Source organism: Amphiura filiformis, chromosome 15 (assembly GCF_039555335.1).
Source record: "Amphiura filiformis chromosome 15, Afil_fr2py, whole genome shotgun sequence".
NCBI classification, from domain to species: Eukaryota; Metazoa; Echinodermata; class Ophiuroidea; order Amphilepidida; family Amphiuridae; genus Amphiura; species Amphiura filiformis.
Window position 1 is genome coordinate 27962885 of NC_092642.1, and position 14887 is coordinate 27977771.

Below are 14887 nucleotides of genomic sequence, written 5' to 3' on the forward strand. Positions count from 1 at the left end.
GCTGTACGTTGAACATGCATTGAACTTTTTGTTTTGTTTTTGTTTTTTATCACTTTTTAGATTCTTGCAAGCTCTGGGCAAAAAACAAAACAAAAAAGATCAACAATTAAAGTTTTTGTACCCTTGCCCCGGATGCTATTATCGCTTAGCTACGCCACTTTTCCTGGTGCCACCACTCCTTTAAATGCAAAATGTTTAACATTAAACGTTAAGTTGGGTTATTAAAACGCTTTAAAAACATTTTTGAAAACGTACTGTGAAACATTCTTACACGTTTAAGGTACACGTGTACATGAGTAGTGAGTTTTAAAGTTTTAAGTTGCAGGTCAAAGGTCATTTGAAATCATTGTCTAAAATTGCTCAAAATAGTGAATGCAAAATCAGGTGACAAGTCCTCCTTCCATAATTTTTTTTCCATACTCAATAAGTACAAAATAATTGTATACCCCTGAATAAGATGTCGGTTCATTTTCATGTGCAGTCATTTAATCAATACTATTTTGGTGAAAACAATAATGATAAACAAACATTACTTTATGTTGTAACATTTCAGATATTAGGATCCACTGATAAATCTGCAATTGGAAACTAATAAAAGTTGAACCCGGATTAAGACAGAAGACGGGGATTGTAGTCTTGAACTCATGTGGCTCCACTGAAGAACATCTTCATCTTTAGTAAAATTTACTTTTATGGTGGGTTTCAGGTGCACATAGTACTTATACATCTTTCAATATTGTTGGGTTTGTGTAAACTTTACTCTGTAAATACTTGTTACAAACAGCAACACAGGGAAATGAAACTTTTGAAACCATTTACCTGTGCATTTTGCCGCATCAAGCATTATTCTTTGGACAAATTGAAAACTCATCTTAATAGACATATGATTAAATATGTGTGGGGTCATAGATGCAAAAGTGTGTTTTGTCCGAAAAGCTTATTAAAGTTGCTAAGATATTTTCATAGCCACAGGAATCTATGGTACTACCGGTGTAAAAAGTTGAACATTAGTGAGAAACCCTTTGAGTGTGAGTACTGTCAGAAATGTTTTGCACACAAAAGTTTCCTTATGAACCGTTTCAGAATTCAAACCAACGAGAAACCCTTTCAGTGTGATTACTGTCAGAAATGTTTTGTCCGAAAAAGTCACCTTGTGGAGCATATCAGAATTCACACCAAAGAGAAACCCTATCAGTGTGAGTACTGTCAAAAATGTTTTGCCCAAAATAGTACCCTTGTGACCCATATCAGAACTCACACCAAAGAGAAACCGTTTCAGTGTGAGTACTGTCAGAAATGTTTTACACGGAATGGTGATTTGAAAAAACACAGGACAGTACACACCAAAGAGAAACCCTTTCAGTGTGAGTACTGTCAGAAATGTTTTACACGGAATAGTGATTTGAAAAAACACAGGACAGTACACACCAAAGAGAAGCTCTTTCAGTGTGAGTACTGTCAGAAATGTTTTGCCTACAAACATGTCCTTGTGCACCACATCAGAACTCACACCAAGGAGAAACCATTTCAGTGCCAGTACTGTCAGAAATGTTTTGCACAGAATGGTGATATGCGAAGACACATGAGAATTCACACCAAATAAACAGTGTCCACATTAGAACATACTATCAATGTTAGTATTGTCAGAAATGTTTGTTTCCAAAAACGGTCTCAGATGCTATATCAAAACTCGCACCAAAGAAATACCACTTGGTGTGAATATCATCAGATGTGATTTTTAGTCTCCGCCAAGAACTGATGAAGGGGTTATATAAATGATGCTGGGCTTCTCTGCATTTGCGCACCTGATAATGCAATATCATTTGAACCAAACAAGTATGGGTGTACATCTGAGCAGCATAGATGCATCTCAAGCAGGTGGTGTTTGAGTTCGGAGGTGGGTCATAGGGCAGAACACACTTACACCCCATAAAAACTAGAATTCACACCAAAGAGAACCACTTTCAGTGTGATTATGTATGGTACTAGAAATAGTAGTACAAGGAACATTTACATGATCTTTTTTCATGAATGCTTGAAGGGACAACATTTTATGTTATGCATAAGTTTTAAAGAATTTGATTTTCCAAATATACCAGTAGTGACAAAATTACATTTCACACAGTTTTTTTTTTCAATATATAAAAAACAGACGAATTTAAAAAAAAAAAAAAAGAATCTTCCTTAATTTTTGTGTCTATTTTTGAAAAGAGCTAGATAATTTTTTTTAAACCCCAAACTGATTTTTTTTTATTTTGGCACAAAAAATTGGGATAATAACACTGTATTTTTGTTATTTTTTTCAAAAAGAAAAGGTTATTTATTTAGTCACCATGGGATTCCTTGACTCATTTCCTTTCCAAAAATGTATAGTGTTAAATACTTTGGACACAAACTTCTCTCGCATTACTCTGGCCTCAAGCGTCTGTTACTTATTTTTTTGTATTTGCTATGCAGCAAAACGATAAACTGCAATGCATGATGGGATATTCCCTTCAGCTGCTGTGTAGTGTAGTGGTTTCATCTTGCAAAATCACTGAACCTGAAAGTTTGGTACATCTTGGATTTTTGCAAAAACATCTAAAGATGAATGTTCAAAGTGCTCTGTCCTGGTTTTTACAAGGTTTTGCATGAATAGTTTGAGAACAATAGGGGAGTTAAAGCCATAATGTATGATCTTATAATATGAAAAATAGGGTAGTTAAAGGAGGATTTCGTGATCCTAGCATCCTCTTTTTATGACATTTTTCAGTTGATATCCACGAAAAAAGATTATTCCCAAAATTTCAGTTGTTTCCGATTTTGCGTTTGCGAGTTATGTATGATTGATTATGTGTGTTACACTGTTGTAATTTTGTTCTGGTATACCAGAACGAAATTCAAATTTGATGATATTTTTGCTAAACGAATTAATCTGCAAGAATTTTTTGGTACATAGACATTATGTAGCCAGAGGTTTCCAGTGTTATAAAAATCTCAACTTTTTTTGAGAAAAGTGGGGGGATGAGGGATCACGAAATGCCCTTTTAAGATAAAATGTCCATATGCAATTAATTTTGACACAAAATGTAAAGCCCTGTTGCAGGAAAACAAATTGATGCTTAAATCTCAAAAGTTTAAGTTTGTAATAACATGTTACTGTAAATTTGATGTAAAATGTGCATAATTTTCATTCGTAAATGCAACAAAAATGAAAGTGACCGCAAATTGTTATCACTAATTGAAGAACTTTGGTTATATTGTATCTAACATTATTTTTGCATATATATTCTTTTTTTCTGACTCAATTTTCACTTTTACTGTCAGAAATGTATTGGTGATGGAAGGGATCTTGTGCTTCACATTAAATATCACATGAAAGAGAAATCTTTAAAAAGTGTCAATGTTGTCAGAAGTATTTCTTTCAGTTCATAAGGCTTAAAGCCATATTATAACATTTGCTGAGAAGAATGCCCTCGCAAAAATGTCAAATTCTGGTTTTACGATTGTGATTTACTTTAAGGGATCTAAAATGAGCGTTATTAGCGTTTCGACAGTATTTTTGTGGGACATGAGAGCACCTCGGACCTATCGACCAGATTGCATTCTGAATACTGAAGCATGTCTTTCTGATATCAAATAATTTTCATTTTTGAAAATCACAATATAATACAAATTTTATGACAAATTATAAAAATTTGATATTTTTCAAATTTTTGATATATAACAGTCCTCGAAGTAAATTATATAAATCTAATGATATATTCTTAAAGTGTATGTAGTAGGGAGGAAAAGCCCGACGGTCAATTGAAAATTTTGACCTTTCATATTGAAGATATGGATTTTTTCCCCAAAAGACCTAATTTTTTTGGTGTTTTGGGAAAAAAATCCATATCTTCAATAATGAAAAGGTCAAAATTTTCAATTGATCGCTGGCTTTTCATCCCACCTACATACACTTTAAGTATAAATCATCAGATTTATAAAGTTTACTTCAAATACTGTTAAATATCAAAAATATCAATTTTTAATGATTTGCCATAAAATGTATATTAAATTGCGAATTTCAAAAAATTATTTGATATCAGAATGACATTCTTCGTATTCAGAATGCAATTCGATATGTCTGATGTGATGTCCCAAAATAAATACTGTCCAAACGTTCATACCCCAGCCCTTAATAAACAAAGATACTCTGCAAAAATCAAGACTTTACATGTAGGTGCTGTAGCTTTGTCAAAATCTGACATTTTATTATTACGATGGAAATATTAGTTGAACGTGTATGAGGTGTTCGGCACAGTACATACACGGTGTGTGGGTCACACATACACACACATCAGAGCATGCGCGTATTTGGGGGGGCTTTGGGGCACGAGCCCCCCGGGGTAAAAGCAGGGGGCGGCCAAAACCAAGGGGCGGCAAAAAGAGAGGCGGCGGTAGAAGAAGTGCGACAAAAAGAAATAGTAAAGAGAGAAGGGCGGAAAAAATTTGAAAAAGTATAAAAATTTGTGAAAAAATGGTACTATACATCAAAATGTGCCTGTTAGTGCCTGTAATCCTTTTCGGGCTGTTGAGGAAGGGGCGGCAAAATTGAATTTTCTTCAGCGCCCCTGGGTAGGAGCGGCCACGGTACGCCACTGCGTCAGAGGATCGTAGCATATTACAACCGCCGGAGTAACATGCATTGGCGCTGGTAGTAAATTCCAATTTTCTTTACTTTACCTCACTTGTTCGGCTCAAAATTAAAAGGGGACATATCTGACAGTAAAAGCTAACATTTTATGGAAAATAAATACTAATCTATTTTTACAGAAATGTTATAAAATGGCTTTAAAGAGCTAGAATTCACATAAAAGAGAACCACTTTCAATGTGACTTTGTTTTATACGGAACTAAAAATAGTAGTCTTTTTGTCAAGACATTTAAAACATTTAAAAAACATGCACAAGAAACCACTACTAGTATGAGAACTTATATTAGGGATTTGTTTAAGTGATTTAAAAGTTCACATAAATGACTAGCACCAAAGTAGAGACCCTATCGATGTTAGAATTGTTGAAAATTTTAAAAAGCACAACAGGACTCATACCAAAGAGAAAGCATAAACTTGTCTTGCTTTACCGTCGGCAACTTAATTAGCACCCCTGTGCTAATTCGAGACTAAAATACCCAAATCTTTGGACGAAGCCACATGCACTGCAGTGCTGTCTTTGGCCAAAATTGGTAAAGGCAAATCAGAGCTTGTTCGACCTGATCGATTGCTTAAAATAGAGAGCAATGTTTGCTTTGTACTTTATAGGTATTGTAGTCCCAGGTGCTAACCAGCACATGTATGGAGGCCTATTTGCCTTAACGGTTCATGTGCAATGGTAAAAAAAAAGTAATGTCGGGTTCTGTGCTATGAGTACAGTCTACATGATATTTGTGTACAGTCACATTTTAGACTCACCCCTCACTTGGCCCCAAATTATGAAAATTTAACATCTTGTCACAAAAAATTCCCCTCCCTTTCCCCCACAGACAGGGGGAGGGCGAAACAGCAAATGTAGGCATTTAATAGAAATAGGTAAAGCCAAAAATTACCAGTCAAGTAAAGTGTACCTATCATTGAATGCAACGTATCTTGCTGTGAGTTTGGGAAATCCCTGAGTAAAATGTAGGCATTAGAAATAGGTAAAGCCAAGGGCCACAGAATTGCTAAACCAGCAAAAACAATGGGAATACAAAAGTGCACTAGAACAAGTGATGTGTGCACATAATTATAAGCAAACACAATAAACCAAACAACATGTAGGCACAAAAACAGGCAAAGTTTATAAAACACACCAAAGTATTCTTCAATTGAAGGATTAATAAAAAGTATAGGTTCAACTAATTCTCGCGTTTCACAATACGATGCGCCTCCAGCGTGCGCTGGGTCGAGGCTAAAATATGCAGTGCATCATGGGAAAAGGTTGACATCCAAAGCCCGCGTAATACGAATACAAAACAGGAACATGCAACATTGTGGGTACATGTAAGGCCGCCGGTAGACTGAAGGCGCAGTGAAAAAAATAGGTTAACAATAGGCTATTTTATACCCAGGGTGACAGAAAAAAGGGGAAAAATTGTGAATGAAATGGAATTTTACATTAAAATTGTGTGTTTTTATGTCGGTACCGCCTAATAACCTTATACGATACAATAACCGATATGTTATATACTGCGCCAAGAAAGTATCCTTACACTTGAAAAAAAAAAATCAAAATTTCCAAACTGAACAATATTGGAGTAAATTTTTGCACATTATGACACCACATTGAATCCAATGTGACTTCAAGAAGCAAAGTTACAAGCATTTGATTAGACGACGGTCCAGTTTCAAAAGTGACAGATTGGCTTATTCAAAACTCCACAAGACCACAAATCTGGTTTGAGAGTGGTGAATGGCTAATTTATGCATTTGGCTTTAATTCAAAACAAAAGGAACAAAAGAAAACTGAACCAAAAGAACTGACAAATGAAAGTTATGAAAAATACAGAGAAGTAAAAACTGAAATAAAAACTGCTTTAAATAACGATTCATTGAAGAAACTGTGTTGTCTCTTTGTTGCGCTTGTTGGAATCTTTTTGTGCCTTGTATAGGCCAGTTTGTCACTTTTAAAACGGGACCTTCGTCTTTTCAATTGCTTGTAACTTTACTTCTTGAGGTCACATTGGATTCAATGTGGTGTCATAATGTGCAGGATTAGATAGTGCATCTATTAAAAAAACAAATTTACCCCTATATTGTTCAGTTTTAAAATTGCGATTATTTTTCCAAGTGTAAGGATACTTTATTGGCGCATATGTTATACACAAAATGATCTTCATTATAAAACATTGGAACAACATTTAAAAAAAGAAAGAAAAGTGGCACATCTCAGTTGTTGCTTGGGTGACAGGGCAAAACAGATCAAAGCCCATTGAATCGTGCTAACACTGACAATATTTGGGTTACGTTACCTGGTACAGTGGTACACAACACCTAATGTATGGCAAACAATTCTTTTTCTAAAACTTTTGCAGATGTCTAAACTTTTCTGAATCGTTATGAGCAGAGGAATACTTCATGGCATGATTTTAAGAAAATCTGAGCAATTTTTAAATTTTAACCCTGTGATGAACATGTTCCCTCATGACAAGAATTCTGGTAGTCTTGATCCAAGTCCTCAGGCTTTCTATCACTTGTGCATTTTTCTATCAGTTGAGGATTTTTTTCCACTGCTATTCATTAGTTCATTGTTTGGCCCCCATACATATGTGAGGCTTATGTTACCATCCAGATGGTTGCCTGATTGTTTGGCTGCCTGGTTGTCCGGGCGAAAGCAAATTCATTAATCCACTCTGCAGCTCCAACACAGTAGCCAATCAACTTCAAAGCCTGGTGTGCTGTATAGTTTTGTGTCATGTTACTTGCATGGGCTTTCACGATTATTAAACTAGTAGATTCTAAAATTAGAACTATTCAGTATTGAAGTGCCATTATATATGTAGCTTTCAATATAAGCCTACATATATACTTTACTGTTACTGTCACTAATATAATTATATAAAGTTTTTCATAACCATTTACTAGTATTTTGATGTAATAAAATAATATCAGTATAATATCTAGTTCAATTAAATGCGTTTAAAATGATTAATTGCAATTCTGGGTAAAAACCACATGTGCCTGCTAACGGTCAAAATTTTTTTATTGCATGAGGTGAAAGGGGTTTGGTAGTAGGTTACAAAAAGTCAAAAAAAAAATTCCTCCGGAGCTTGTTGCCATAGCAACGGCATATTTTATGATTTTGGCGATTTTTTTTTATTTTTTTGTGAAAATAAAGGAAAATATGTACTTTTCTGAATTGCTCCTGACTTTAAATTTGAGGTCACATTAAAAAACAACCTTACCACCATAAAGTACTATCTTTGTGCTTTCCCCAGATACAAAAAAATATTTCAATAATATTTCCCTATGTGCAATTTTAGGGCTGGGCAACATTGCCAATTTAGCACTTTTGAAAAAATGTAATTTTTACCCTATCTTTGAAGTCTAAAAACTAATTTTGCTTGAGCACCGAGAATTATTTCCTCTTTGTTGGTACTTGGGCAGACATTGGCCCTTCCAAATTTGGTAAAAAATCTCTGGGGCTATTTGACCTGTAAAGCCAGTGTTGCCAGAAAGTTTGATAATTTTCAAAAAATGCATTTGTCAAAATAATGCATTTTCTACATATTTACTCATGTAACCTTTAATACCACAAACTTAATTGAAATATTTGCACACTTTGCACACATGATTAGACACACACTGCAACGTAAGCAACACTTTGAGGCTGGGGACAAGTCCTGTCCTGCAAAAACCGGTATTGCCAGAAAATCTTCCTTTATTAATCCAAATTTCCAATTTGTGCGTTTTACAAGTATTTATTCGGTTAATTTTATACTATCAATATTAGTTGAATAGAATGTGCATTCAAACATCATCTGATACAATACAGGTTCAGACACATGGGGAGTTTTTCGACAGGTGGCATAGTAAGCTTTAGGCTTAGGGGACCTTGAGGATACTAAGCCTAGTTTTGACCAAAAATAGTCATTTTTGCATGGAAATTTTTTTTAAATGACATAATTATATGCATCTTGAAAAGTGTATCAGCTTACTAAGATGGATGTTCGGATCAAAAAAGTAAATCACAACATTTTTCTGTGACCTGTGTTTTTTGACCTTGACCTCTTGGAATTCATAAGTAGGCCTAAAATGTAGGATTTTAATGATTTTGGTCATTTTGGGCAAAAATGGGACCTTTTTTTTACCACCATCTCAAACAGGTTTTGAAACTTAGGCAATGATGGTGTTACCAGATTATATGACAATTAATTTACCCATACCGTAACTTTTGAGTTCGTCAAAACATGCGTGCATTTGTTTAGAAATCTCTCTCTCTGGGTTAGATGGTGCAGGATTGCGCTGCTGTGGTCTTCACAAGAGTACGCCATCTACTTCTATCAAAAGCCAAACGTGTTGCACCATACATTCCGTGTGATGAAACGTTCTTCACATCATTTTGTCCCGGGGGTTCTTGAAATAAATTTTACGGGATGTGCCACCCAGACTTTCGGATGCTGACTTTCTCTATACCTACTTTTTGCTGTTTTGCCACCCATCTGTATACCAATTTGTTGCCAAAAACACCCAAAAAGCACCCAAATTTGCCCTAATTGGGCGCTTTTAGGGGCACTTTTTCACAAATGCGCCCAATTGGGTGCATTGGTATCCACTGAAAACCCACCCATCGATATACCAAAATTACTGAAAAGGTACCCCAAAACCGTGGCACATCCCCGTATACCTTCAACCAGGGAGAACCCCCTCCGGCATTTTGTCCAAGATGTTGATGGACGTCCCCTTCCACGATGGCCTTCCACAGCTCCCTGAAGAATATGCTTCTCAACTCCACCATCCTTTCTTGCAATGTGGCCAAAGTAGCGCAATTTCCTCTCAATGATGGACTTTCTGATGTTTAAGTCTGTGCCAATCTTATTCAGGACCCAGATATTTGTCTTCTTGTCTTTCCAAGATACTCCCAACAGCCTCCTATAGCACCACATCTCAAATGCATCTATCTTCTTCCTGTCATTCTTTGTCATTGCCCAGGATTCGCACCCGTATGTAGCAATTGAGAAGACTGTTGCACGGAGTACCCGTATCTTGAGGTTGATTGATAAACCACGACTCTTCCAGATCTTTGACATACTCTGAGTTGTTGTCCTTGCCATAGCTAATCTTCTTTTGATCTCAGATGTGCTATCACCTTTGTTGTCTATCATTGAACCCAGGTATTCAAATTGTTTAACCTCCTCAATCTTTTGACCATCTATCACAAAGTCCTCTCCAGTTCCATTTCTATCAATAACCATTACTTTAGTCTTCTTGGCATTTAGCAGAAGGCCTTTCTCCTCACTGACTTCCTTGGTACATTTCAAAAGGGCCAGCAGTTCCTCTCTACTGCTGCATATTAGGGTGGTATCATCAGCATAGCGTAGATTTGTGATACTGCTACCGCCAAATTTGACTCCACCAGTAAACCCGTCCAAAGCTTCTCTCATGATAGAAATATAGCCTGGTAAAATGAATGATACGAACAATAATATAAACTTCAAACTCCCATGCGGGCAATTGGCATCAATATTGACGTTTGCATTATTTGACACCCTCATTGAAATTCTCCCCTAAATTAAGACATCCTTTTATTGTTCCAATGCCATCAATTTCTACTTCTACGTTTATACTGGAACAGGACCTGTTGACGGGATACTTGTCCAGGGTGGAAAGGTAACATCACTGTCTTCACATGGAAACAACCAGTTTACAATGCAAGTAAAAATCCAACTGGTGATGAAGCTAGTGGGTCATGATGTGCTGTTGCAATTAAACCACTCCCTATTTTCAACCCTAGTTTCTAACACAATCCTCAAGATAATTTTCTATCCGTTTGTGTATCAACACCTCCTTCCAAAAAAAAAGAGGAAAGGAGAGAAGAGAAGAGAAAGGGGGAAGGGGAAAAAGAGAAAAGAAAAGGGAGGAAAAGCGATTAATTTTACAGACATTTCTGACAGCGAAGTTAACATCCTGTAAAAATTCTTCTGAAAAATTGTAAAATTACGTAACAAATACAATAAAGCCCGGGGGAGGCACTCCCTATCTGAAATGGCAGGGATGTGCCTCGGCCATGTTAAAAGTAGGGGGCATTCAGGTCAAATGTACAATTACAAAAATATGGGGTCATTCAGTACACAACCTGAATAAAAATGGGGTCATTCGGTATGAAACTTTGAAATAGAAAAAGGGGGTCATTGAGTACATGATATTTTTAAAAGGGGGGTCATTGGGTAATAGGTAGGACCATAACACAAAAAGGGGTCATTGGGTACAAGCCGGTTTGAAAAGGGGTCTATCCGAGGCACATGATGCATATCTGTCATGGAAGTGCCCCCCCGGGCAATAAAGTATATTTTCTTATACACTTGTGTATTTCTTTAGAAATTTCACCGGAAAAATAGAGGCAAAGTTGCTGCCGGAAATGACCGTAAAATTACTGCATGTATTTTTTACAATGGATGTTTTTGTGATAATTTCTTCAGATTTGTTCAGTAAATTTTGTAAGTTTGTGAGTATTGATAGGCATGTTGTTAGTATAAAGCAGTGGTTTAAATCAGAGAATACACTTGAAACTGTTATTCGTTGATACGAGTTCACTCGGCCATGCCTTTTCGATTCGTAATCAAGAATCAGCAGTTTCGAGTATACCCATTAACAGGATTATCATCAAGCCAAAAAATTGTTTTATTGGCATAACATTTTAAGCTATTAGGAGAATTCAAAGAGAAGACAGTTTCCATGGAAACGGCCATTTACATCCATTTTACTAATTTTACTGGGAAATTAGCTCTATTTTATAGATATTTGCTTTAAAATGAGCATTAATAGCTGTTGCCATGGAAACTGCATACTCGTTGAATTCTCTCAATAGCCTAAACAGAAGCCCTATTTATCAATAAACTTAAGTGTAATTTAAACTTTTGCAACGCAAAAAATTGCTAAAAATGATTTTAAAAAGGGTCAATTTTGGCCCAAAATGACCAAAAACATTAAAAACCTGCATTTTGGGCCTACTTATGAATTCCAAGAGGTCATAGGTCAAAAACCATAGGCCACAGAAAAATGTTGTGATTTACTTTTTTGATCCAAACATATATCTTAGTAAGATGATACACTTTCCAAGATTATGTCGTTTTTCAAAAAATTTCCCATGTACAAATTACTATTTTTGGTAAAAACTAGGCTTAGTATCCTCAAGGTCGCCTAAGCCTAAGGTGTACTAAGGCACCTGTCGAGAAACTTGCCCATGTGTCTGAACCTGTATTGTACCAGATGATGTTTAAATGCACATTCTATTCAACTAACATTGATAGTATAAAATTAACCGAATAAATAATTGTAAAACGCACAAATTGGAAATTTGGATAAATAAAGTAAGATTTTCTGGCAATACCGGTTTTTGCAAGACAGGACTTGTCCTCAGCATCAAAGTGTTGCTTACGTTGCAGTGTGTGTCTAATCATGTGTGCAAAGTGTGCAAATATTTCAATTAAGTTGGTGGTATTAAAGGTTATAAACATGAGTAAATATGTAGAAAATGCATTATTTCGAAAAATGCATTTTTTGAAAATTATCAAACTTTCTGGCAACACTGGCTTTACAGGTCAAATAGGCCCAGAAATGTTTAACCAAATTTAGAAGGGGCAATGTCTGCCCAAGTACCAACAAAGAGGAAATAATTCTCGGTGCTCAAGCAAAATTAGTTTTTAGACTTCAAAGATAGGGTAAAAATTGCATTTTTTCAAAAGTGCTAAATTGGCAATGTTGCCCAACCCTAAAATTGCATATAGGGAAATATTATTGAAATATTTTTTTGTATCTTGGGAAAGCACAAAGATAGTACTTTATGGTGGTAAGGTTGTTTTTTTAATGTGACCTCAAATTTAAAGTCAGGAGCAATTCAGAAAAGTACATATTTTCCTATATTTTCACCCCAAAATAAGCAAAAATCGCCAAAATCATAAAATCTGCCGTTGCTATGGCAACAAGCTCCGGAGGAATTTTTGATGTGACTTTTTGTAACCTACTACCAAACCCCTTTCACCTCATGCAATAAAAAAAATTTGACCGTTAGCAGGCACATGTGGTTTTTACCCAGAATTGCAATTAAATAACATATTTTTATTTATCAAAAATCGACTATGGCATAGTCTAGACAAACTATAATCAAATGCAGTAAACCTTTGACGAGCGCGTATTGTAAGTATACATCGCGTATTTACTGCGTTGGACGCACTTGTCTCTGATTTGCTACTGAGGCGATCTGCTGTTGCCGAGTGGAAATTTATGAATGAACTGCGCCGTACGCGTTGTCAGTGCCGAATTTGTAACATCGCGGTAGTCGCGCTCGTCAAAGGTTTGCTGCATTTGACTATAATGTACCAATTTTCTCAAACCTTAAAAAATCGAATACGTTCACTATGGGATACGAAATCATGCAGGACACTAAATTATCACATGATATTAATTTATGTTTTTATTTCAACTACCTTGCAATACACCTTGCATGTACTAGTCCTTTCCAGAAATCAGTGATCAGTATAGCAACTGTTCCTGATTGGGCCCTTCCAATTTGGAGGGAACTTTCAACATTTGTCATTGCATAACACACCCCAAATGTCAATCTGCAGGCCTATAGTTGAATTTTGGAAACCATCTTCGTGGTTATTTTTAATGATAATTTCATAGGACATAAACCACTGTCAATGTCAGTACCATATTATAAAATGCGAATGAGTGTTAATTTATATTAACCGGGCTCGGTAAACTCAAAATGTGTAACAGGAAACGTTTGGTTGGGTTATTAAAATGTTTTAACATTTTTTGAAAATGTGCGAAACATTCTGACACGTTTAAGGCACAAGTGTGAGTAGTGAGATTTTATGTTGCTCCAAATAGAGAATGCAAAATCAAGTGGCATGTCTTGTGATCCGCGGACTTCTTCCATATATTTCCCATACAAAAAAAGTACAAAATCTTTGTACACCCCTGAATTAAAGCTGTAGCATTATTTTCATGTGCAGCCATTTGATCATTTTCAATACAATTTGATTTGATGAAACATGCAATTAATAATGTGATTTAAAATTTAAAATTTTAAACGCAAACATTACTTTATGTTGTAACATTTCAGATATTTGGATGCACTGATAAATCTGCAATTGGCAACTTATAAAAGTAGAACCAGGACCAAGACAAAAGAAAGTGTGGATTGTGGTCTTGAACTCATGTGACTCCACTGAAGGACATCTTCATCTTTAGTAAAATTTACTTTCATGGTGGGTTTGAGGTGCACATAGTACATGTACATCTTTTAATATTGTGGGTTCATGTATATAAACTACAATCTGAAAATACATGTTGCAATCAGCAACAGGGGAAATGAAACTTTTGAAACCATTTTCCTGTGCATTTTGCAGCATCAAGCATTATTCGTTGGACAAATTTAAAACCCATCTTAATAGACATATGATTAAATATGTGTGGGCTCATAGATGCAAAAGTGTGTTTTGTCCAAAAAGCTTATTAAAATATGGTGAGCTGCTAGGATATTTGCATACCCACAGGAAGCTATGGTGCTACAGGTGCAACGTCAGTGAGAAACCCTATCAGTGTGAGTACTGTCAGAAATGTTTTGCACAGAATGGTGATTTGCGAAGACACATGAGAATGCACACCAAAGCAAAACTTTTTCAGTGTGATTACTGTCAGAAATGTTTTGCCCTAAAACAGTATCTTAGAAAACATATCAGAACTCACACCAAAGAGAAACCCTATCAGTGTGAGTATTGTCAGAAATTTTTTTCGCGTAATGATTATCTGAAAGTACACATCAGATATCACACGGAAGAGAAAAAATATCAGTGTGATTACTGTCAGAAATGTTTTGCCCAAAAAAGTGCCCTTGTGAACCATATCAGAATTCACACCCAAGAGAAACCATATCAGTGTGAGTACTGTCAGAAATGTTTTGTCCGAAAATCTCACCTTGTGCGCCATATCAGAATTCACACCAAAGAGAAACCCTTTCAGTGTGAGTACTGTCAGAAATGTTTTACACGGAATAGTGATTTGCAAAAACATAGGACAGTACACACCAAAGAGAAACTTTATCAGTGTGAGTACTGTCAGAAATGTTTTGCCCAAAGAAGTACCCTTGTGAACCATATCAGAATTCACACCAAAGAGAAACCATATCAGTGTGAGTACTGTCAGAAATGTTTTGTTCGAAAAAGT

The 14887-nt window shown here is 35.8% G+C and overlaps 1 protein-coding gene across 5 annotated transcripts in view; it reads left to right on the plus strand.

Moving 5' to 3' along the window:
- Window positions 1-14887, plus strand: part of LOC140171448 (uncharacterized) — a 179411-nt gene that overhangs the window by 130969 nt on the left and 33555 nt on the right. For all 5 annotated transcript variants that reach the window (XR_011861600.1, XR_011861603.1, XR_011861605.1 and 2 more), the window contains one exon: window positions 13785-13929. The gene's annotated coding sequence lies outside the window, so the exon portion shown is untranslated. The remainder of the gene's footprint in view (window positions 1-13784; window positions 13930-14887) is intronic.